The sequence below is a fragment of the Lutzomyia longipalpis genome, chromosome 1 (genome assembly GCF_024334085.1).
Source record: "Lutzomyia longipalpis isolate SR_M1_2022 chromosome 1, ASM2433408v1".
Lineage (NCBI taxonomy): Eukaryota > Metazoa > Arthropoda > Insecta > Diptera > Psychodidae > Lutzomyia > Lutzomyia longipalpis.
The window spans coordinates 11767453-11791318 of record NC_074707.1 but is presented as its reverse complement, the minus strand read 5'-3'; the positions used below and the strand labels follow the sequence as shown (position 1 = coordinate 11791318).

The window sequence follows — 23866 nt, the reverse complement described above, 5'->3', positions numbered from 1 at the left end:
CGGGCAGAAAAAAAACGGAAGGCAACGAAATGCAAAAGAGCTTTAGGGATTGAAAAGATCTATTTATATGGGAAACTATGCATAAATGAAATATGTTAACTCCCCTTTAGTTTCATAGTTTATGTCATCTTGGGAGTAAGAAAAAAGGAAAATGTGCAAAAGGGGGTGGGTTATTTGGAGTTGGGAGAAACACTTTCAGTCCATCGTCTCCTTGACACCAATGATGATTATGACATTGAGCAATGAAAAGGCTTCCGACGCTGTCGTTTACTCTCATGCTAACCCACAATTTTCCACCCCCACTGAAGCACTCTCTCCACCCCCACGACACAGGCTGCCGAAGACACCGCTCCGTGCCGTCAGAAAGTTGACGAAGGCTTTTGTATGTGCACCGCCCATAAATACACCACGGAACGCTGAAGATGAGAAAAACAGAGATCATCCATAATTTATTGTCGTTTTGGGATTTTTTCTTCTTCTTCATCAGCAAGGGGGTGAGGCCTGCACGAAAAGTTTTTTTTTCATGGTCCAGCAGGCACCCTTCGTGGGGTGCTATTTTGCAAGAGCTTTCGAAGATCAAAAGTTCCATCTTGTTGTCTGCAAGCCTCGGAGCACACTTTCAATCCATTAGCAGTGTATGCTCGTGGGATGGATCCATCGACAAAAATCATTAACTTGGCCATTTTTTGTCAGTCCACCATCTGTCAGGGGTTCGAGGTGGAGACGCAATACTACACCACACATAGCACACCCCGCGAATCTCGGTGTGAGATGGAGATGAAGAATATATAGGGAATGCTGTCCAAAATATATATCCACAAGCACACCCAAGTCTCAAGCTATGAGACACTCTCTTGCCTGATGACATCAACTTTTCACGTCACAGTGCCAAGAGAGTATACGGCGCTCTATGTGCAAAACCAAAGAGAGCTTTCGTGCTAGCAATCTCTCGGTGTTGCCGACTGTAAAAGCTTCATGCGCACAACATCCAGCTGTGAGTTCGGGAGATGAATCTCAGAGAAATGCCCCACCCGCAAATGCAGAGAAAGTCTTTTCGTCAGTCTGATCTAGACCTCTTCCTCACTAACAACCCTCGCGTGGTGTGTGTGACGAAGAAGAAAAAAAAAAGAGGACTAAAAGTTTTCTAAAGCTCCACAATTGAAAGTTCACGTTAATTGGTGTGGTGGTATGTGCCACAGTTTCTCCCTATGAGGGTAGACTTTATGAAAATCCTCTTGAGGAATTGAGCAATTTATGTGACTCACTAGTGCAGAGTTAATTAAAGGTTTTAGAGGAAGTCGGTCTTTAGCTGCAAAAGTGTTTTCGTCCTTTTGAACAAAATCCCCCTGAACTTGCAATCCTTGACTTTTTTTTGCACTAAAGTGTTGAGAAATTGTGAGAGATATATTTTTTACGAACACTAAAGGACACATATTGTGTGTGATGGTTCCATAGAATGATGACAATGGGAAATATGGTGCAGATTGTGATTGTGGTCTGAGGATTGTAAGGAGAATAACAGCGAAAAGGGGTGACATAGTATACTTCCGATTTGTGGGTGAGGGTGGTGGTCGTCCATAGAATATCGTTCTCGGGAGCCACCCTGTGCTTAAGGGGTGATCAACCCAAATTGGGGAAAATGGGGTGTGCTCCAGCGGAATAAGGTCACACACACATCCCGCTGTCTCTCATCTCAATCCCTCTTTGTATAGGCAACATTCTTCAACCCTTGTCGTCTTTTGCCTACAAAGTAGCACTCGGCGAAAAAGCCCCCATACACCCCTTAATCGCTATCAGCCACACCAACCACCAAACAACAGAAGCTCTTAGGCGAGGATACACCGTGTGGCAAAAGTAATACTCTCTTTTCTCTCTCACCTCTCGAGCGATGTGGCACCGGGTTTTTCATGGGAACACCCCTTGTTAGACATTCCTCAAGATGTGCTGTCGTTCGAGCTTCTTCCACATCACAGAGCCAGTCCGACTGAATTAGTATTGCCAAGGCCTCGTGCCACGAAAAAGCAAAGGGCGTGATTGCGAGAAAGGAAAAAGTGTGTCTCAATGGCTTAAAGTGTCTCGCCCCATTGAGAATAAACGCATTAATTTATACAATATACGAGTCCCACCATTTGTGTATAGCGAAATAAGCCCTATAGTGTTGCAAAAAACACCACTCCTACTAATTACATAATCCCCCCCTTGGAAGTGAGTGTGCCCATCATGGCAGTTCTTATGTGAAAATTGTACACTTTTTTCTCGTACTGTAGAGACACTACGAACTATAAAGAAAAGTGTGGGATCACGTAGAAAGTTGAAAGAAGGAAAAACTGAAAAGTGAAGAATTTAATAAAATTCTCGTGGTGGAAAACGATTGCTAGGGTGGCTTATTGCTAACAATGGCTCAAGACCTACCACCCACTGTGACCGTTTTAGTGGCAGAGACACCATCCGAAGCATTCAAGTAAGGAAATTTTCGCTCTATTTTACCCAACCAAAAATGTTTCGCTCAGTCGCACCGAGCTGACCTTCAGGGTTTGTCCCCAAAAATGGAAAAGTCCCTTTTTCGTGAGATTCTGCAGACACAACCTTTTGCTACATTTCTGCTTCTTCAGCCATCCCCCGTGGTGTTGAATTTTCCACAAAATCCCCCGCCCCTCCCCGTCATTGCCGTACGGGAGTACAAAAAATTAACAATCATCAGGGGGCTAATTAAAAGGGCTTTCATGACCCCAAAAATTAATTTCCTGCAGTTTTAGCAAATGAAAATAATTTCCCGTGGACATTTCTTCTGTAAACTCACACAGATATTGTCGTTTAATGAAAATATCATACATATTACGCCAAAGTGAAGGTTTATATACAAATGCAACGTAAAATGTTAGAATAAACTTACATTTTATAGAGTTTATTAATTTTATAATCCTTTTATAAAATAAACTGCAAAGATAAAAATTAAATATAGCATGGATGGAACAATATAAAGCGAAAGAACGGTAAGTAAAACTTACGGGCTGTGATTCTTTCTTTGTCAGTGAAATGTGAAATTGACGGAAAATTGAGGATGGGCAAATTTTGAGGAAGGCTTTCTCGCGCACCGAATCACAGCCAACGCGCAGATAATTTGTGAGAAGCCTTAATCGTGGGCGTTGGCTGTGATTCGGTACGCGAGAAAGCCTTCCTCAAAATTTGCCCATCCTCAATTTTCCGTCAATTTCACATTTCACTGACAAAGAAAGAATCACAGCCCGTAAGTTTTACTTACCGTTCTTTCGCTTTATATTGTTCCATCCATGCTATATTTAATTTTTATCTTTGCAGTTTATATATATTTATCTTTGCATTTTTATATGTATATATACAATGTATATATCTATGCATTTATATATATATATTTTATTTTATTTTATATGTGTATATAAAACGCCCCGCTTCGCGGGGCGTTGGACTTATGCAACTCAAGAAATGACATGTAAACTTTAAAACGCGATATCTCCGGAACGGCTACATAGATTTTCTTCATTTTTGGCATGGTGATAGATACTATAGTCAACTATAACATATCAAAATTTGAAGCAATTCTATAAAGCGGTGCTCGAGATATTCATCGAAAACTCATCGAAAATTTTGTTTTCGATTTTAGCGCCACTTGCGGTCATTTCTTGAACTTTCAATGTTCCGAGCAGTTGTAGGGCTCATTAATATCTTTCATTTGAGCCCGAGTTGATCAAAATCGGTCAAGCCGTTCTCGAGTTATGGCCGATTTTCGATGAAAAATTGTGGCGGCCATATTGGCTAAACGGCTTGGCCGATTTTCGAAAATGAGGTATCGTTGGAAAGGTCTTGATGGCCCCTACAACATATCAAAATTTCAGACCTCTAGCTATAATAGTGACTGAGATATAGCGAAAACAAAATTTTGAGGTTATTCAAAATGGCGGACGCGGGGGTGGGGGGTTGGATTTGACTTCATAATCGGATGTCTTCCACCTGATATATGAACTTTGCCGTTGACCGCAAGTTTCTATCTATTACCGTTCTCTTGCAATATTGCGTTATATTCCGGCCGGACGGCCGGCCGGACGGCCGGCCGGCCGGACCAATTTTTGGCGCATACGTTTTTTGGAATGTGGGGACCCTAATTCGTGCTCATCCCAAGTTTGAGCCCGATCTGACGACTTTGCATTTTAGAGTATACACAGAAGCTGTGCTTCTTTTAAGAAAGAATCACAGCTAAAAATTCTTTTAACACATCCAGGACGGCTTGACGCACATCGGCGTCCACTGACAGTTCTCAATTCTGTACGCTGTAACAATTTGCCACTCTTTTTGCGTTTGACATTTACCCGGTAGGAAAACTTCTCCAACATTTTTTCAGCCAATTTTGATTGCTGACTCGTGAGGTGTTCATATATGATTAATAAATTTTTATTTATTAAATTTCTGAAATGTGTTGGAATCAATTTGTAATGATTTGAGATTGATAGTGACAAGAAAATGGAATATCTAGAATATTCTATTCTATTAATCTTGATATTGACAATAGAACGAATAGAACATTCTTAGATATTATTATCCTATAAAGAAAAAATATGAAAAATATGTCAAGAGAAATAAAATTTTCAAAAATTAAAAAAAAAACAAGAAATAAGTAGAAGGATATTTAGAATATTCTAGATTTTTTTAATTGCTAGAATTGCTTAATTTTTAGAACAAAAAATCAACCTGCTCGTTCACGTTATCATTTCCATTTATTTTTAATATAAAATAATGTAAATGCTAGAAAATTCTCAAAATGGTTCAGAACGGATGGCGAAGCAATTTTTTTGACATATCTGGTATATTTTCTCGTTTCAACATAACCTAATTTTTATTCTGGTGCCCGAAAAAAGTGAGAATTATGGAATAAATTAGCAAAGAAAAGCTTCCAGAAGTTTCCCTTTAGGCTATAAAATAATGTTCTAGCTGAAAATTCACATGGAAATTTATTTTTAAGTATTTTATAGTGGAAAATTTCATCGTGTAAAACTTCAGGTGAGTTAGGTTATATATTTTGCGAAAAGAAAATTTTCCTCTTACATAACCTCAATTTAATTTTTGTGGTAAAAAAATGCTACATAATGTTTAATAGAATAAAGGAAACTCGTCTGAGAGATTTTCACTGAAATTATCCCATAAATCTGACTTTTTCCCACGTAAATATAAAAGAGCGGTTATGTTGGAATGAGAAAAAAATGCCAAATATGTCCAAAAAATTCTCTTCACCAATATCATACGATTTAATTTAAACTATTCCTTTGACTGTTCTGTGAGCTTGAATTTGATGTTCAACATACAACAGTTAGTGAAATCTTAAAGAAAGATTTTTGAAATATAAATTGTTTTTTGTGAGTGAAAATTTAAATTGTATTTTAATTTGAATATTATTCTTTTTTTATTGTTTTGTTTTCGATTATTTTATATTAAAAGAATATTTGTGTTTCACTGGTTTCACTTAAGTGAGTATTCTCTCAAATAAATATTTTCTGATAACGTGCGAAGAACATAAGCACACTATGGTCCCACCGGGTAACATTTCTGGACGCCAGTGACTAATTGTTACATGTCGCGTAAAAAACCTTTGGGAAGTATTTTACCCGTCGTCAGTGTGTTAAGAAAGAATCACAGCTAAAAATAGGTTAAAGTAAAATTTGACTACAGAATTTATCTTATTAACATTCTATTAGATCATAAAAAAACTAAAATTTCATAGAGTATTATTTATTTAATTTTGAAAATCACAGCGTAGTATGTAGAGAGCGAACAAGACAAGACAGTTTAATGTAGGTATAAGATAAAAAAGAAAGATTTAGAACGTACTCCACCCCAAATAATAATATTCTTCCCAAAAAGAAAAACTTCCAAGGTTGAAAAATGGGAAAATTTAAAATTTTCGACATTTTAATGTTATTCGTAGAGAATTAATTTGTTTGTAATTAAGTATGAAGTGGCTACTCTCTAGCTCTTTTGGGGCATTCAATTAAAAATTAATACCTACAAATTTGTACATAATCTGCCGTACTAATTTATGCACATCAATATTTAATTAGAAAGTGATCTCGTTATTATTTAATATTTGCACAGGATAATTGAAATTTCAATTTTGGACTCACATACTATGTATATAATCTATTCTAGTCAATTAAAGAAATAATTTGGGAAGAATAATGAAAATTTTCCAGTTGGTTCGATTTATTTTCCCAACCTTAGAGAACTATCAGGTATTGTTCTCTTTATTTAAAGTTTCTCTCTTGGAAGGAACCTCTTGATATTATGCTTTAGAGAATCTGAAAGGAGCATTGAGTGGGAAATCAAATTGAATGAGAGTTTGATGTGATTATTGAATTAAATACATTGCAAAGTGAATGAAGGAGGGATGTATATTGTATAAGATACTGCGTATATGACAAAATAACTTGTAATGTATGCACCCTAATTTTGAGGCATCCCCCTGAGTGAGAAAATGTTACTTACTCTGCGAAATAGTAATACAATTTCCATGATCTAATTACACTGTAATGGCATCTATTTGAAAATTGGCACGGCGGCACCATTAAAATTTTATTCACTTTGTTCATCTGATAAAAGTGACGATAAAAGAGCTCTTTATCTTCCATCGTCAAGTCTGCAAAATTTCTTGACTGTATAAAGTCAAGAAGTTGGCAAATAGTAGAAAAGATTGGGTCAAATGGTTGAAAAATCATCAAAAATAAATGTTTTTAATTGACAAAACTTCACTCAACTCATTGAAGCTTCGACGGAAAAGCTTCTCTCGGGGAAATTGCTTTTCTTTTCTTTTTTTTATCATTTCGTCTCTTTAAATTTTTAATACTCCATATAAAAGTACTTTCGGTCCATTTCTCAACTGTCTTTGAAACCCAAAAATATCATTCCAATACATTTGGGAAAAACTCTTTTTGGCCACCACGTGTTGCAGGGGAGGGGGATAAAAAAGAGCTACATTTAGCTATATTTGAGTAGCGCGTGAATCTCAACTCTCGCATAATTTTCCCAGTTGGATAAGTTCATTCTGTGTAGAATGCAAATACAGAAATATTTACCATCCTTATTGAAGCAACTTGCAAAAGTTCTAATTTCATAATCAGAGAAAGCTCCCGGCTAAATATTAGCATCATTAAATACTTTTCTCGTGCTGAAGAAGAGCTCTTTAAATGAAAGCTTCATGTTTAGGATGTATAAGAGAAAGAAGAGAAATAAAAGGGCGGATTAGAAAGGTTAAAGCACTCACAGTTGGTTAAGAGTTGTGGATATTTTTTTTGAAACTTTTTTTTAGGAGAAGACAAAATGAATTTCATGCAAAACGGATTATGTGAAATTCTCTAATTTTGTTCAAAACTATGGAACTAAAATGTATGCACTTGAAAAAAATTCACCCAAAGAGATATAAGTTGAAAATGTTTCATTGATAAAGTACCGATATCAAATATCTATGCATATCATATTGCATAAAAGATATTTTTTTTATATTGGAATATCTTTATGCAGTTTTGAACAAAGTGGAAAAGTCAAAGAAGAGATAAATGCTGTATTTCATCTGAAATCTCTCCTATTGAATATTATGCATGTCCAAAAGGAATATATGTATGTACTACCTACACCTACACGTATTGAAATTCAATGTGAGGATGATGCATAAAGTTAAAAAAGAATTCACTTCGGTAGGAAAAATTGCAGGAATATTTTTCTATCTGAAATGTTCCTATATTACGAGATATATTGCAAATTCTCTACATCGTGCCATAAGTTCTTCCGATATTGAAACATATACATATATTTATCCTTGCCAATATTGTACAAAGTTACTCAATGCGTATTGATGATAATATATATCTCAATTGGGAGTTATTCTTCAACAATAAATTTTCATACAACCACCATTTTGGTGTATATGTGTAAAATTAATCACTTTTCAAACTATAATAATTGACTCTGTTGTTTAGTTAGGATTTATGCATTGTGTTTCATATTCCATTGAAATTATTTTAATTATATATTTCGGGTGGGGACTTGACATTGAGTATTTTACGAAGAACTCCAGCAGAACAAGTGGGTGCCACTGAAAGAAGCCACAAAACTTTACCCTTCAACCCTCAATGGGACAAATGTCGACATCTCAAGCATTTCACGAGTGGTTTGTGTTTGGATTTTCATGTGGAAAATCTCCCCCAAAACTCTCCATCTTTATCAACATAGAAACAGAAAGCTGTTTAACCAAATTTTGCAAAGTTTCTAAATCCACGGGGTATACCATATACCAAGGATATAGATATTGCTGTTTCAATTATCAAAATATAGATATTTTCTGTTGTAAATTAACACATTTGTAACTTTTGCTAACTATTTACATATACACAAAGTCTCTTTTATCATACGAGACGATTATGAGTATTAAAACTCATCAAAATGATAAACTTGTGAAACTACATTTACGCATTTTCAGCGAAAATTTCTATATAAGAATTATGCAATATTGTTAGCAAAGAGATGTACAAATTCTTGTTATTCCTACCTACATCAAACTTTTATATACTTATTTGCAACAGTACTTTGCAATGTAAATCCCCAAGTATATATTTACATTTGAGATGAAGAGCAATTGAAACTACAACACCACAGTCTGAATTTTAATCTATGGTAAATAACTTATTTAGCATGTAAAGCTGAAGGAAGATTTCAAACAAAAACTGTGACAAAATGAAAAGATTAAAGAAAAATCCATTTAATTTGACCTCTTCCACATGATGCCAAGCGAAAACCATAGAAATTTCATCCAAAATTGTACTATTTTGTTCTCTGGCAAAGTCTGCAAGTGATAAAAGAGAGGTGAAACCAAAAAGCTCACATAAAACGCACAAAACCCACCCTAATCGCAATTTGTGGTTTCTAGGTGAATTACAATCCAAACCATGCTGCGGGGGAGACTTTCACTCCGGGGATAGCAAATTGCCTTTTTGTATGTTCGGACGCTCTATTCACAGGGATAAAAAGTCCATGGGAAAAATTTAATTTCGACTCTGTCCTCAATCGTTTGGTACACGAATGTGGCATCGAATGAAAATCCTTGCCATCCACTGCAAATCCTGGAAAATCTCTTTGCTCCAGATTGTGCAATTTCGTTCCACCCCAGCTGCGAAGAAGCAATATTTTCGGCCCAATGAAATGGGGAATGAAAGGAATGTGTCTCGGGTATCGCATGAGTATTTTTATATGGAGAGATGCCATTATAGTATCTGATATCTGGTGATTTCCGTCATTTATCTTCCCTCCACCAGTGGTGGGGACCAGCGCGGAAAATGGAGTCCCAATGCGGAATACCCCCCAAGAGAGAGAGTGAGACTTTTCTTCATATCAATCCAGCAATTTCTACTTCCACCAAAATGATAGTGTCATTTTTCAAAGCCCCTTTTGTAACTCAATATATTGTCTATTCATTGTCTCTTCTTTCTCACATGACTCTCGATTTTCTGAGTTTCCACTCTACCATATAAATGCCGAAGCCATTTTTGTGGATGCTTGAGGAGGAAATATTTTGTCTTATGGTGTCCATCTTCAATCGTCAAATGAGATGGTGAGAAAAAGTGGAACATCTCGCGGGAAATGGCACAGCTATATACCATCATCACGATCATCCATCAATGTGAAATATACAATTTAGTATCTTCTCACTCTATTGTACAATAAATCCATTGCATATTATATAAACGTCTGCATATACATATATTTACGACATTACACCATTCTCCGCAGATATTTTCAATTTAATCGCAAGGCACCATTACGCAATATTGAGGGTGTGGTGATGCGAAGGAAAGATGAAAAACCACAAATCCAACATCGTGGTGTAAATGCAAGTGTATCCGCTTTAAGTGATATAATATTACATAAAATATGGCATATTTGGGATGGATATTGAATTAAATTTATGAGAAAATTTTCAGTTTCCTCAATAAAAAAAGAGACGGAAAGAGTGTGAAGGGATGAAGGGAAATGTATTATCCCAAACTCCACACCATATGTATAAACTTCACTCTAAAGATGCCTATCTATGATTGTTAAATTTAGGGACACAAAAGCACCATCGCAACAATTGGTGTCATTTGTACTGTGTGTACGTGTTACTCATATCATTCAATCCCATTTTTCCTGAATCCCATATTGTCGCGGTTTACCCTTCTTCTTGAATTATATATACAAAATATTAAAAGAAATATTGCATTAATAATAGAATTTTTCACTTGGGATTCTTATGCTTTATACAGAATTTATACATACGATTCAGAGGATAATATAAGAATGTAGAATTTCTGCGCACTTGGCAAAGCTTATAAAGTTTCTTCTTTTTAAAAAAAATCAAAACACAAAATTTGCTTAAAATAAATTGAAGATAAATTGTAAATTGCGAACTATCACCGAGGGGTTACAATTTTATTCACTAATCCTATAACTTGATGATTTAATGATTGCTATAAATCCACAACAATTAAGTTTAGAACTTTACAAATAGCCGACAAGCACGGGATTTGCTGATTTAATTCCAGCTACCTATTAATAGATATTTTACAATATCTGTGAGACTAATACGAGTAATCCCTAAATTAATTTACAAAAAATGTATAAACTTTTTTTGTGGCATACTTCCTTAAAAGTTTTGTTTACCATACACTCACGTATCTCATAGTTTCACTTTCTATAGAAAATCAACAAAATACTTGTACAATGATACGTTACAGAAATTCAGAAATCCACTGCGGAGCTTCCAACATAAGCAATCAACAGTAGTGGTGGTTTATCATTTCCCCACATATTGTTTGCAATATGGTAGATACCAGCGAAACCGATCCAATGTTTTCTGTCCTCATTGTTGTTGGTTTACTCACCGACCAAAATTTCGAATAAGCACAAATTGAAATTGAACTGATTGCCGTTCTTTATTTTTCATTCTCGCATAATCCTTACTATGCATTTTTAATACCCACATCAAGTGCTTTTCGTCAGCTATGTGGAAAAATCACTGGTGGAAATGTTTTTTTTTTGCTGAATGAAACTCTGCTGTGAGATTATCAAAAAAAAAAGTATGTAAATGAGCTTTTGAGAGCTTTTTTGAAAGCATTTTTACACCATAAAACAATCAAGGTTTTAAGAATAAAAGGAAAATTGGTTTTAATATTTTGCTTTTTATCAGAAGATTATAACTTTTCATCCATATTGCATGTATGGCCAAAGAAACATACAATAATATAGAACAAAAAAAATATAAAATAATTTGACCTTAATTTCTTGCTATGAGAATGTTGTGAAATATTAAACGGCGAGAGATGCGTATATGGATTTATGATTAAAATATGCAAAAATTTCAAAGTATTCAATGCCAACCTATACCCATAACATACACCCTCTGCCACACTCATTCTTGCGAAACAACGCTGTGATTTGCAATGATATAAGCTTAAAATATGCAAATTGTTGACATAAATTCCCCACCCTGTCGCTACTGCTCTGTTCGCCAGAGACTAAAGTACTTAGATAAAATTGGATTTACATTAATCTCTCGTAAACCAAGCATTTCCAATTCAAATTGGTACAGACTAATTAGAGAAATTTTCGCCCTAGGTGCTCCCAATAGAGATTTTACCTTTTGCAAGACCTTTGGTTGATTTAATGCAAATTAATATATACATTTATTTAGTTTTTAATTCTTTTAGAGAGAATTGATAAATGAGTTTCATTGAGACACAAAATCCCGAGAATTTCTTCCAAACTTAATAATTCATTTAAAGCTACGACTGTTTTATGCTTTTTAATTGAAATAGGTGCACGGGGATATTCCGCTCGGTGTACACCATTTAATTGTTATTGCCACAAATTCACCACCATTTTGTCGTTCTCTGCATAAACAATTTGGATTTTATTGTGAGCCTAAAAAGTGGCAGGGAAATGATATTCAATTACCTGAGGGATGAAAATTTCAATGACAACAAGAGAGGAGAAGGCGGTATTGTTTGCGTGATTTAATACGTAAATGGATAAAATGTGGGAAACCTCAGCATCATTTCCTCGACAAATAAATGGGCTATTATGGGGTTTTATATTGTCATTTTGGCTTTCAATGTTTGTGTCCTTACCGCCCAAATCACGTGGTTTTCTCATCCTGACACTCCTTTTTTTCTTGCTGCTCGTTTCAAACAAAACCACCCTTCAATTGGTAAGAATGAAGTCAATACAGCCCTCCGCAGTAGAGGTAGTTCGGCACAGTTTGGACGACAGAAAATATGGGAGGCAAACACCACCTGAATACACACCTTTGTATTCATTCCCAACGACTATTTGAACGCCCACACCCTACCTTTAACTATTTAATACGCCATCACCTTCGTCTCGGTTGGAAGCCAATTTCGGTGACCCAAGCAAACAATTTGGCTCATTTTTGGATTCTATACCCCATGTGTAGTGTACTTTAGGGCGGGGACACAATATAAAATGTGGTAAATACATGGACGGGGAAGCCCTCATTGTATATTTCGCAGAAAAGCGTATATAGCACCACCCTCAGTCTACGAAACTTTTAATCTTGTTGACATACGAATACGAGTTTTCGTTAATTCCAATTAATTCCGCAATTTGAGTTTTTAAACATTTAACTTTTCTTTTCGAGCAGTAGCCGCACAGTGGCACACAACATTCATTTTCTATTTATATTTCCATGTTTCCTTCTATATACGTATTGTTAACTCAATATCCTTAAATATTAATAGATGAACTTATAAATATATAGCTTTACAAATCTCCTTATTGGAGTATTGTCCAACTTCGTGATTTATTTTTTTTTTCACAAAAAACCTTATTCTGAACTACACACAATGGTTTAGTATTGTGCTCGAATACTATACGTTGTTAGTTTTATTTAGTCCGGTAATGATGTTTTAAATTGTTTGATTTCCGACGTATTTTTATAAATTTTTGAAATTTTGAACTTGCGTTCACCCGGAAGCGTCGTTAAACTTTGCTCAATTAATCCAAGACATTAAAAGGCATTAATAACAGTCGAAAGTGTGGCACACTTTCGACTTTGACGGGGTGAGGATTGTGGACTCCCACAGGACTTACTCAAAGAGGATGTTTCTTGAAGCTCTTCACATAAAGAAAAATCAAAAACAAGTGGTGAATAAGAGGAGTGACTGGGCGGGAGTGAGCTCGATATATGCTGGTCTCATCAACACATGAATGAGATCGATGTATGTCTTTCTGTCTCTTTCCAATGGGAATCACGGAATGAAAAGATCAAAATACTCTCTGCGTAGAATCACCCCTTTTTCCTCAATCTCTCAAAGAAAGAATTGTGTGTTTTTTGTCATGGTAGGAAAATTAATTTAGAATTTTCTTTTTAACTGTAGTGATTTTCTCCTTTTCTCTTTTTCTTGTTCCTTTAGTTGCTATTTGCCAGACTCACTGTATGTTCAGTTTAGTATATTGACGTTTTCCAAGAGAAACATTTGCAAATTGTAAGTTGGCTTTGTTCGACTTGAATTATTATTTTTGAAGCAAAACATTTTTGTAATTATTTTCTTAATAAAAACTCACAGCCACTGAAGATGATGCGATGAGCATCGAAAGCTCTGGACCTATTGCCTTTTAATGTCTTGGATTAATTGAGCAAAGTTTAACGACGCTTCCGGGTGAACGCAAGTTCAAAATTTCAAAAAGTTTTATTTAGGTATTGTTCGGAAAACTTATGAAATAAAATAATATTTGAATTTGGCGCGCAATCGAAGTGGTGAATTCGTGTGGTGAAAATAGAGAATGTAGGGAAAAAAGAATGATTTGGCGGCAAAAATGACAGATCGGTTTTGGAAGGCAAGGAATACGGATGCAAACGTGCCTGCTCCGTAATAAAGTGTAATTTATCGCGTATAATTCGGGGAATTTCGCGAACATTTATGGTCCTTCGCAAGAACCAGGACCTATGGAAGTGCAGTGAAGTGATGGTGCTTGGAATCGGCTGCAATTGGGGGGAGAATTGAGGAAGAAAATTTGATTAAGAAAAATCAAATGGCGTCTTCATGATTCGTAGAATTGCAGTTCGATTCCAAGAAAAATTCCACAATGGGTCCTCGGAGCGGCTGTGGGGCCGCAAATAAGGAAGTGTGTCACTCCCGGAGAGTGATATGGTAAATCTGTGAGTACAATTAGGAGTAAAAGACTCCAAAGTGACAAATTTGGCAGCAATTTATGTTGCAAATTTGACACGGAGGAACAAATAGGGGACTTCACCTTTTTGTCAGTGAAGTAAAAAATTAATAGGGGACGTCACCCATAAAAAGTAAAGTAAAAATTGTGTAAAATAACCGATTTTACAGCCAGAGTTTGAATTATTGGAAAGGATGCCTTAATTTAGGCACAAATGTTGAAATAATTTAGATGCATTTATTATTAATTGCATATAGAAAGGAAAGGTGAAAGGAAAGGTAACTTGAGAAAATTAAAATTCAATTTCTCATAATTTATAAAAAGGCGATCGTAAAATTATTTATTAATTTTTGTGCTTTATTAAAATGAATGAAAAATCATGTTTTGAAGGTTATTGAGTGCCTGCTAAGGTACTAACTATAAATAAAATGAGATTTACTCTTCCAAGAATTGTCCTAAGTACTGGACAAACTCATGGGGCCAACGTGCAGGCCAATAAAGGTTATAATAGTTTGTCCTAAGTACTGGACAAACTCATGGGGCCAACGTGCAGGCCAATAAAGGTTATAATAGTTTGTCCTAAGTACTGGACAAACTCATGGGGCCAACGTGCAGGCCAATAAAGGTTATAATAGTTTGTCCTAAGTACTGGACAAACTCATGGGGCCAACGTGCAGGCCAATAAAGGTTATAATAGTTTGTCCTAAGTGCTGGACAAACTCATGGGGCCAACGTGCAGGCCAATAAAGGTTATAATAGTTTGTCCTAAGTACTGGACAAACTCAAGGGCCAACGTGCAGGCCAATAAAGGTTATAATAGTTTGTCCTAAGTGCTGGACAAACTCATGGGGCCAACGTGCAGGCCAATAAAGGTTATAATAGGTTGTCCTAAGTACTGGACAAACTCAAGCGGCCAACGTGCAGGCCAAAAAGGGTTTAAAAAAAAAAAAAAAAATGTTTAAAGGTTGTCCTAAGTGCTGGACAAATTCAAGCGGCCAACGTGCAGGCCAAAAAGGGTTTAAAAAAAAAAAAAAAAAAAAAACAAGGGTTTGAATAGACTGTCCTCAGTTCTGGACATTTTTAAAGGCTATGGTGCAGGCCAAACCAGTTCCTCCGGGAACAAACTGTCATCTGTCATCGATGCTGGACATCAACAGGCCTAAGCGCTGGCCATAATATGTCCTACGAAGGTTGAAGGTTTCGACTAGTCTTTGATGTTGAAAAAAGATTATTCGAAGGTCTACGAAGCATACAAATAGTTCCTTCGGGAACGAAATGTTAATAGTGTTGAACATTTAAGGTGGTTTATTGCTAACCGTACAATCTGTCCGTAGTTCCGGACATTTAAAGGGCGTCGTGCTGAGCAGGATGTTTCCTTTGAGAACACATTTATTCATTATGGAAATATAAAGGACTTAATTGCTGGTCATCGTATTTCTTTGGGAAATTGCTTTCTCAATGATGGATTATTGAGGGCTTTCGTTTTTTATTCATAATACCTTCAGCAATATATTTGAGGGCCTATGTACTGGCCACAATGTGTCCTGTGGGACTGGGAAAGAGTTTAAAGGTCATGAAGTTTCCTTGGAAACTTATTTGTTTAGTGTTTCCTTTCAAAACAAGAAATGGACAACTGATTGAACGTCGGTTTGAAAGAACGTATGGAAAAGTGGCTTCGTTTCAGAGCAATAGAGGGTCTCTGTGCTAGCCAAGAGGATCGTTTCAGTGCAATTGCAGTTTGGTACATCAAGTTGATTGGTCTTAGTACTGACCATAAGTTGTAGCTGAAAACAGCGATCATAGGTTGGTCGTTGTGAAGGTTTCATGTGGGCCTCGAAGCTCACTCGTCAAAGGTTTAATAGATATCCTTCGGGTTTTCAAGTGCTCTTGCAGTCTACTAACTGCATGAGGGGACATTTGACACATTAAAGGATAGATTGAATTCAGAATCGAATGAAAGAGTCGAAGCATTGGCAACACAGAGAGTGTTACTTATCATGGAAACCAAGAAGGTAAATTATAGTAAAAGTACTGCATCGTGGTGTCCGAAATAAAAAGAGCATATTAGTCGTGTTCTATTGAAAGACATATGATCCAGAGAAGGATACACTCGATATATGTTGATTGTTGAACAAGTGCAGATATTTAAGGTGTCCCGTCTGCATAAGATTTCGCAAACAAGGTTCAGGTTCTGCACTTTCTGGCTCATACTCTGACTTGATCAGCCTCGCAATCGACGATTAGAGATCTAATGTCACGAGTGACTATTAAATTTAAGGTCGATGGTGTTGTTTTGAAAATGTCCTGATGAAAGTTTCATTGGGGACAAGTTCCCAACGAGGGAGAAGTAAGGAGAGTCGCAAAGGGATATGCAGATGCGCCCACGGGGGGACAAGGGACGGTCATGAAGGATACATACGTAGATGTTGATTCACTAAAGGAACTGGATAATGGCAGTACGAAAGGGATAAAGTGCTTGGAAGAGTCGTACGTGCCAAGGGTGATTCTTGATTAATCTCAAAAGCCCCACGGGTTAGAATAGAATAGGAATGGGATGTTCCGGGTGGATATACGAAAATCTCCATTGTCTGTCTAATGAGGAGATGAAGCTCTCCAGGTTGTCTGAGAACAGCTGATGATCGTGTTATGAATAAGCTTTAGCCAGTAGAGACGCAGTGTGAACTGTTATTGGAGGAGTTGTAGCAATTAATAGAGGTATTCGGAGAAAGGAATGAAGCCGCAGTGGAAGAATGAAAGCTGTTATAGTCATTTGAATGTTCTACCATCGAAATGAGAAAGCTATGAACTTAATGAATTCCTGGATAGGCTTGATCAAGTTTAAGCAGTGTCACCTTTCTTTAAAGTGGACGTGATACGAGTTGCTCACGTGATCAAGAATTCTTGTCAGAAGTTGTGGTAACGTTTGCCTCACCGAATTTGGCTGACGCAGTCAGGGAGTCCGGTGATTGTAGAAGTGCGAATGTCAGCAGAATTTATGTTCTGATCGGAAGAAGGAATCAGTCGATTATACCCAGCACACCTTCAGCAGCCACCACGCGGTCCGTTGCGGTCATGGGTGGCCCCTGTGGCGCCACCAGACAGCCACCACACGGTCAGGTGACATACAAATGGGGAATAAATCGTGACCGGTCACTGTGACGTCCCCTCTGTGGATGGCTCGTGGCTACGGCGCAAGCATCCAGAAAAATTTCCCACAAAAATATCCCAAAAATATTCTTTCAAAATATATTTCTACAACATACATAGAGGGCATGGCGATGGTATATTCCCTCATGAAATATACAATAATATGTCAAAGAATTATCATAACTTTGTAATCAGATTTTCGGGATATCAACCATTCAGAAATAAAGGCGATATCCACTTTACGTCTTGAAATTTAATGAATAATCTCAAAATGCGGGTCTTAAATGCAATTTTATTAATTAAATGATTTAAAATTGATGATTTTTGGGGTAAAATAATAAAATTGCAAAAAATTGATCAAAACCTAAACTAAACCCTTTTTAAAGGGTCTTGGCATTGTTTTATGCCAATAAATGTCCAGGATTATAAAGAAAATGAGATTATTTGTAATGATATTTTTCCACGTGCTTCATATGGGCTTAATAGGGAACCATTACCAACATTATTCTCGTAGGCTTATGAAAAATTGGTAGCTATTGCAAAAACTAAAAACTGAAAATGCGGTGTTTTCGAGACTTTAAATAATATGAATTTTCTGCAAATATTTTTCTGTGCGTTTGCAAAGTTTAAGAAAACTCTTTTTTCAAAACATTTGGGTATTTCCAATATTAACAATGCATTGATGCCCATGTGCTGCTCGAATTGCTACCTGGAGCATAATCTTTTAGTTTTCCCTACTAAGCCTTTCGGCAGTACAATACCATAAAACCCATTTATTACCTGCAATTGTCTCAACTAAAGGAAGTGTTAAAACTTTTACCTAAATGCATGCCTAAGATTAAGATTGAAAATTCTATTTAATTTGATATTTAGTAGGTGCGGTAAAACATAATTCTTTCTCTCTTGGACGTAATCAAATATCGATTGAGTGGTTTTTATTTTAAAGATAATTTATTTTCTGACAAAAAATGAAGAACTATGATTTTTAGTTTGAACGGTCGCAAAAAATATAATTAGTCATTAGGGAGGACATTGATAAAATGTAATTAAAAACGCGAAAAATTTAATAAAGTATCATCGGATAATTTTTAATTATTTCAATTAATATAAGAGCATATTTTAATTCAAAAATATAAAAATATTTTTTTTCTAATATTTTTATTTTAAACTCATTTGGCAATGATCTCCCGGAGAATCATTGCTCTTGTAAGTGAGAAGCATCGTCGTGACGTCATGCACTTCTTAGGATCGCTGTGGCCGTGTGGTGACCGCGTAGTGGCCGTCCACGTGGTTCGCGCACCGCTTGCGGATATATATTTGTTTCACTTTTCTATCCTTGTCTCCCTAATGCGTTTTGGGTCTGTCACCAAGTAATCTACTCTAATGTGTATGAAAAGTATAGGAATATGACGTTTATGTGCCTCTCTTTCACACAGAAATATCTCAACATAACTAGCGCCGCGGTGGTGGCTCAAAAAATTATTTTGGGAAATTTCCCAAAATAGGAGCCACAGGGCGGCCACGAACCAAAAAAAAGGGGACCCCCTGTGACTATACATTTGTGGCTGATTAAAAAAAAATTTTTTTCTTTGTATTTTAGATAAAATGATATTTATCAGTTGTTATCAACATACTAAAGATGCCCAGATATTTTATTTTCAAGAAAAAGCTAAAAAACTGCTAATATTTCACATAAATTGTAAACGTCTCGTCCTCGCTGTGGCTGCTCTGGGACCCTCTCGTGGCCGTTTTTACAAAAATGTTTAATTCTCTTAAAATTCTATACTTTTCCGATTGATATCGATTTATAAGTAATATCTATCTGAAATTGTAACATTTCTGTTACATTAAATTGGTGTTAAATACGTGAAATACGATTTTCAAGATTCATTGAATTCTGCATGGTCACAATTTGTAACCATTCGTGGGTCCCCTGTGGCCGCCAATTTCGGTCACGGCAAAAACTGAAAGAGCCACGAATTGGGACTGTCTGGTGGCGCTACTGTGGATCCCCGTAGCAGCCACAGGAGCCACAGCCACAAGAGGCTAGCTGGGTAGTATTGCTCGAGTTAATTATATACATATTCAGCGAGTTCAGATTGAACGGAATGGCCGATATTGGTGTCGAAGCAAATCTAAAAAGAGGCTAAGGTAAAGACAAGTTACAAAGGCAGAATTAGCATCTCGTTGATCGTAAGAAACATTCAGTGAAGAAAACCGTAGTTGAAGGTAATTAAATGACAAGGTGTTAAGTCACAGATCCGGATGGAAGTAGCATTTGTGACACGAGTTGCAAGATTTCCCGTAGGGTTCAGACAGGAGGCGTGTAAGGTAATTAAGCAGATTTGCATTCGTAGGCTGATGCAAATAAAAAAGTGCAAATTGTAAAGTATGCTGCGATTCATATGAAGCCTTTAGGAAGATGTTAAGGGTCGGTGAGTAGACCTCCCGAGTAGCGATTCGGCGGGATCGCTCCAAATAATGTTGCAGTAAGAAGATCTTGCAGGTTGGGAAGTGGAGCCTGAAGTTTAGCATAGCGTCAAACGTGTAGAAGAGGATGTCAAAGAATTCTAAGTATGGTTGGCACTGGCGTTACAGTGGCAGCCCTTGTAGATGATATCAAAGTACGCAGTGGATAAGATTGACAATAGCGTAACTGTGGCTATCGCTAGAGAATTTGACAATAATTACATGAGGTAGATCTATAAATTGAGGTTCTAGAAGATTTCTAAGGGCAAAAGAGACATATTAGAGCTCGTGGAGTCAGTAATGTCCATTGAGCTGAATACATCGAGACATAGTGGATAAATTACGAATTAGAAATTCGACAGCTGGAAGTTGTCGAGAAGCAGTAACATCAATGGAAGCGGAACTCAATAGTGGCTGGAAGCTGAAGAATTTAGTTGTAGAGTGTCAACAGGAACTATGAGGTAATAGCAGTTGCAGAGGAATTTTTTGTCAGCTAGGGATAGTAGCGTTTGACAAAGGAAACAGTTGAGAAGGACGCTACACAATGAATAGGTCGAGCTATCGAAAGGAGATCATAAGTAGTAAAGCAGGACCGCCAAATCTTTCCATTTTTTGTGGAAATCGAAAAGAAGAGATGTTTGATGCTCAGCGGTATGCTTCCGCTCAAAGAGGGGACTGTTCGGAAAACTTATGAAATAAAATAATATTTGAATTTGGCGCGCAATCGAAGTGGTGAATTCGTGTGGTGAAAATAGAGAATGTAGGGAAAAAAGAATGATTTGGCGGCAAAAATGACAGATCGGTTTTGGAAGGCAAGGAATACGGATGCAAACGTGCCTGCTCCGTAATAAAGTGTAATTTATCGCGTATAATTCGGGGAATTTCGCGAACAGGTATACACTACACACACGAAGAGTATATACAACACGTGACGCGTGGGCTGAAAAGGACACATGAGCTTGAAGGTGGGAAGCAAATACGAAAATTGCTCAAACCTAAAGCAAAACAAGCACAGGGAAATGATTGTGGAATGTTCGTAGGGGCAGAAGAGAAAAATGGTTCTTGGACTTGGATATTATTTTCACGATTGATAAGGGCAGGGATTGAAAATGACTTTGACCTTCTTTTTCTCTACACGCCCCATTGAATTTGCCTTAACTCTTTTGAATACCAATGAGCTCTAATTTATCTTCTTCCACTATCAGGTATATTGGTACACACAAAAAAATGCGCGTAGTAATAAATACTGTTCCCATACAAAATTCCATTAGATTCTACTACGTTAGCTTTTGAATATGCGCCTATAATGCATATTGTTACTTCAAAAGCTATTGCATTTTTGAAACTACTATGTTAGCTTTTGAAAACGCGCCTATAATGGATAATGTAGTTTCAAAATTTTTGCATTTTTGAAACTACTATGCACAGGATAAGAAGGCAAACACAGTGAATTCGATCGCAATCATTTTAAATTTTACTACGCACAGTGTTTTTGATATTATATTTTATATATTTAGGAATTTAATGTTTCGAATTAAAATACATTATTTTTAATTTCAATAATTAATTTATTCTTTTTTCTTCCTTTTTTTATATGTAAATACATTATTAACTTAATACTTAAATATTAACTTAATACTTAGAACTGACTTCTGTATTTCTAAGACATCTTTTCTACTAAATCTCGGATTTTTATGCAATTCCAAAGTAAAATTGAGTGTGGAGTTATGAAAATTGGTAATGCTTTCATCAAAATTCACAGCATTCGGAATTTTATTTACAATAGGTGTACTTGGTACATCATTTTGTGAAACATGACTAATTTCGCTTAAAAGATTACTTTCATTTATGCTTGATACATTATCTTCATTGGAACTTAATAAGTTATAATTTTGGCTCTGAATGACATGTTTCTTTAAGTGCTTCATAAAACGAACCCAGTTATTTAAAGTTTGATTACAATTTTTACAAGAGTAATTGAAATTAAAGGGAAAATTTTGTGTTTTTACGTGTGATATAAAAAACTCTATGTCTACTGTTTCTAGTTCACATTCGAAGCAAGAAAAAGGCATTTTATGCCAATTTGTTACACAAATTACGGATTACCGGTGAAGTCTCAGGTGAATCAATTTGATAAAAATATTCCTGAAGGAACCTCCATATCTGTCTAGTGATCTTTGAGTACTCAATGTTGAAAACAAAACACAATTTTATTATTGTGTTAACTGCTTTTCGTATACTGCCCATCTTGTATTTGACTTCGTCGAAATATACAAATATTTCGTCGACCTGAAGCTTTGTTGTATCATATTCGTCAACAATTATCAATTTCGGCTGTATGGACAATTTTTGCTCTTGGTACTCACTCCGCATTACAGCAATCTTCCTGGAGATGTCACTCGGGCATGTTACAAACAGCGCCAGTTCCTTTTGTGCATCAAGAATAGATGGCTTGTGCGTCTTCTTTATTTTAACTGGAGTTAGAATTGCACAAAGCAGCAAGAGTACACCGCAATCCTTTTCATCTGAAATTTATGAATAAGTAATACATTATTACTTTAATAATTTAAGTAAACATTTCATTATTGTTAAAAGTAAAACCAAATAATAAATTCCACAAATACTAAAAAAGCTATAAAGTAAAATACTGACCACGAGTTATGCTTGAGTGAGAATTTATGAATTTTAGGAACTCGCAGCTCGCTTTATCTTTAATGTCGCTTTCATAAATGCTCAGGACTTTGTCGATGAATGCGTCATATCCGTCAAGAAGTTAATTCTCTTTGCCGGGGTGAAGATTTGAAAAATCGACGTCAATCTGGAATCAAATTAAGTAAACAATATTAGGAAATATAAAATTTTGAAATTCATTGAATAAGTTTCTTCTATTTTTATATTTTTATGTTAACAAAGCTATTTATTGTGCAGATATGCATATTAAAAAATGACAATTTTTTAATTATTTCGCACCTATATTCTTAAAATCACCAATTTTTTTAACACTATTTTTTATGTCTAGATTATTGTTCTTTAATGTAAAAAAAATTACGGGAACACTTACAAAAAGCACTATAATTATATAAAAAGATAATAATATTGCTTACCAATAAATATCCGCATGGGTCATTATACCTTGGCCAGGTTTTCAGGATATTCTCAGGCGAATCCCTAATCTCTTGTAGACGTTCTGTCGACGTTTTCTTCCACAGGTCTATTACAATCTCCACAGGAGCACAATTTAGTGACAACCATGCTTTGTGCTCTCTCAGCAAAGTCTGTATTTAAATAAAAGAAAATCGGTTAGTAAAAAAAATTGCATAGCATATAATTTAAGTTATTAATTATTACATACCCACACTTGGCAGAAATGAAAATTGAATATGTGGCCTTTTTGTCTTGTCTTGGATTGTGGCCTACGCACGTCCTCGCCACCGTACTTTCTCTTGTGTGAAGCGCGTGAGTTAACAATTCGATCGAACAGTTTCCCCGAAGGCGCTTTTTTTCCCTGGCGGGGTACGTAGTACGTTTCCTGAAAGTAAATTCAATAGTATGTAAGCTTAGCATCATTGACACATCCCATAGATTATAGATTAAGTTATTTTTGCAATAGAACAGAGTACAAAGTTTGAGGAAAATCCTACATACCTGTTTTTCACAAGGGAAACACTCAACAATTTCTTTTGAGAAAAAATCAGCCAGTTCCGGAAGGGATTTGTTTGAGTATTTTTCCCGTTCGTCGAGAAGAAACTCTCCAATGCAGAAGACAAGATCATTTTGTGCTGTTGAACTCAGCAGAGTGGTCCTCTTTTCCAAGAGGACTTTTCCTCTGTATGTTTTTCTTAAAATTATCTTCCAGCTGTGAGCGGAAAAGCACTGTTGGGGTCTCAAGAACCGGCTCGGTTGGATTTCTCACTACTATTCTTTGTAAAATCTCTCCACCAACACTAAAATTTTCAATAGCCTCGAAATCAAGGCTTTCAAAAGACGAATTATTGATCATTCAATTAAT

The 23866-nt window shown here is 36.1% G+C and overlaps 4 protein-coding genes and 1 long non-coding RNA gene across 6 annotated transcripts in view; 4 read left to right on the top strand and 1 right to left on the bottom strand.

Annotated features, from left to right (window-relative positions):
* The window catches only part of LOC129790073 (luciferin sulfotransferase-like), a 767385-nt gene that overhangs the window by 585556 nt on the left and 157963 nt on the right, over window positions 1–23866 (top strand). The gene's annotated exons all lie outside the window — the stretch shown is intronic.
* LOC129788207 (probable Rho GTPase-activating protein CG5521) overlaps window positions 1–23866 on the top strand; it is a 626970-nt gene that overhangs the window by 445141 nt on the left and 157963 nt on the right. The window lies entirely within an intron of this gene.
* The window catches only part of LOC129788331 (tolloid-like protein 2), a 606934-nt gene that overhangs the window by 425105 nt on the left and 157963 nt on the right, over window positions 1–23866 (top strand). The gene's annotated exons all lie outside the window — the stretch shown is intronic.
* The window catches only part of LOC129788588 (glutamate [NMDA] receptor subunit 1), an 88109-nt gene continuing 65302 nt past the window's right edge, over window positions 1060–23866 (top strand). Inside the window, exon 1 of the mRNA XM_055824788.1 lies at window positions 1060–2461. The gene's annotated coding sequence lies outside the window, so the exon portion shown is untranslated. The remainder of the gene's footprint in view (window positions 2462–23866) is intronic.
* LOC129790644 (uncharacterized) lies at window positions 21222–23112 on the bottom strand. Its single transcript, XR_008750597.1, has 3 exons — window positions 22962–23112; window positions 22510–22675; window positions 21222–22382 (listed from the first exon to the last, which is right to left on the bottom strand). It is a non-coding gene; the product is annotated as an uncharacterized LOC129790644 (long non-coding RNA).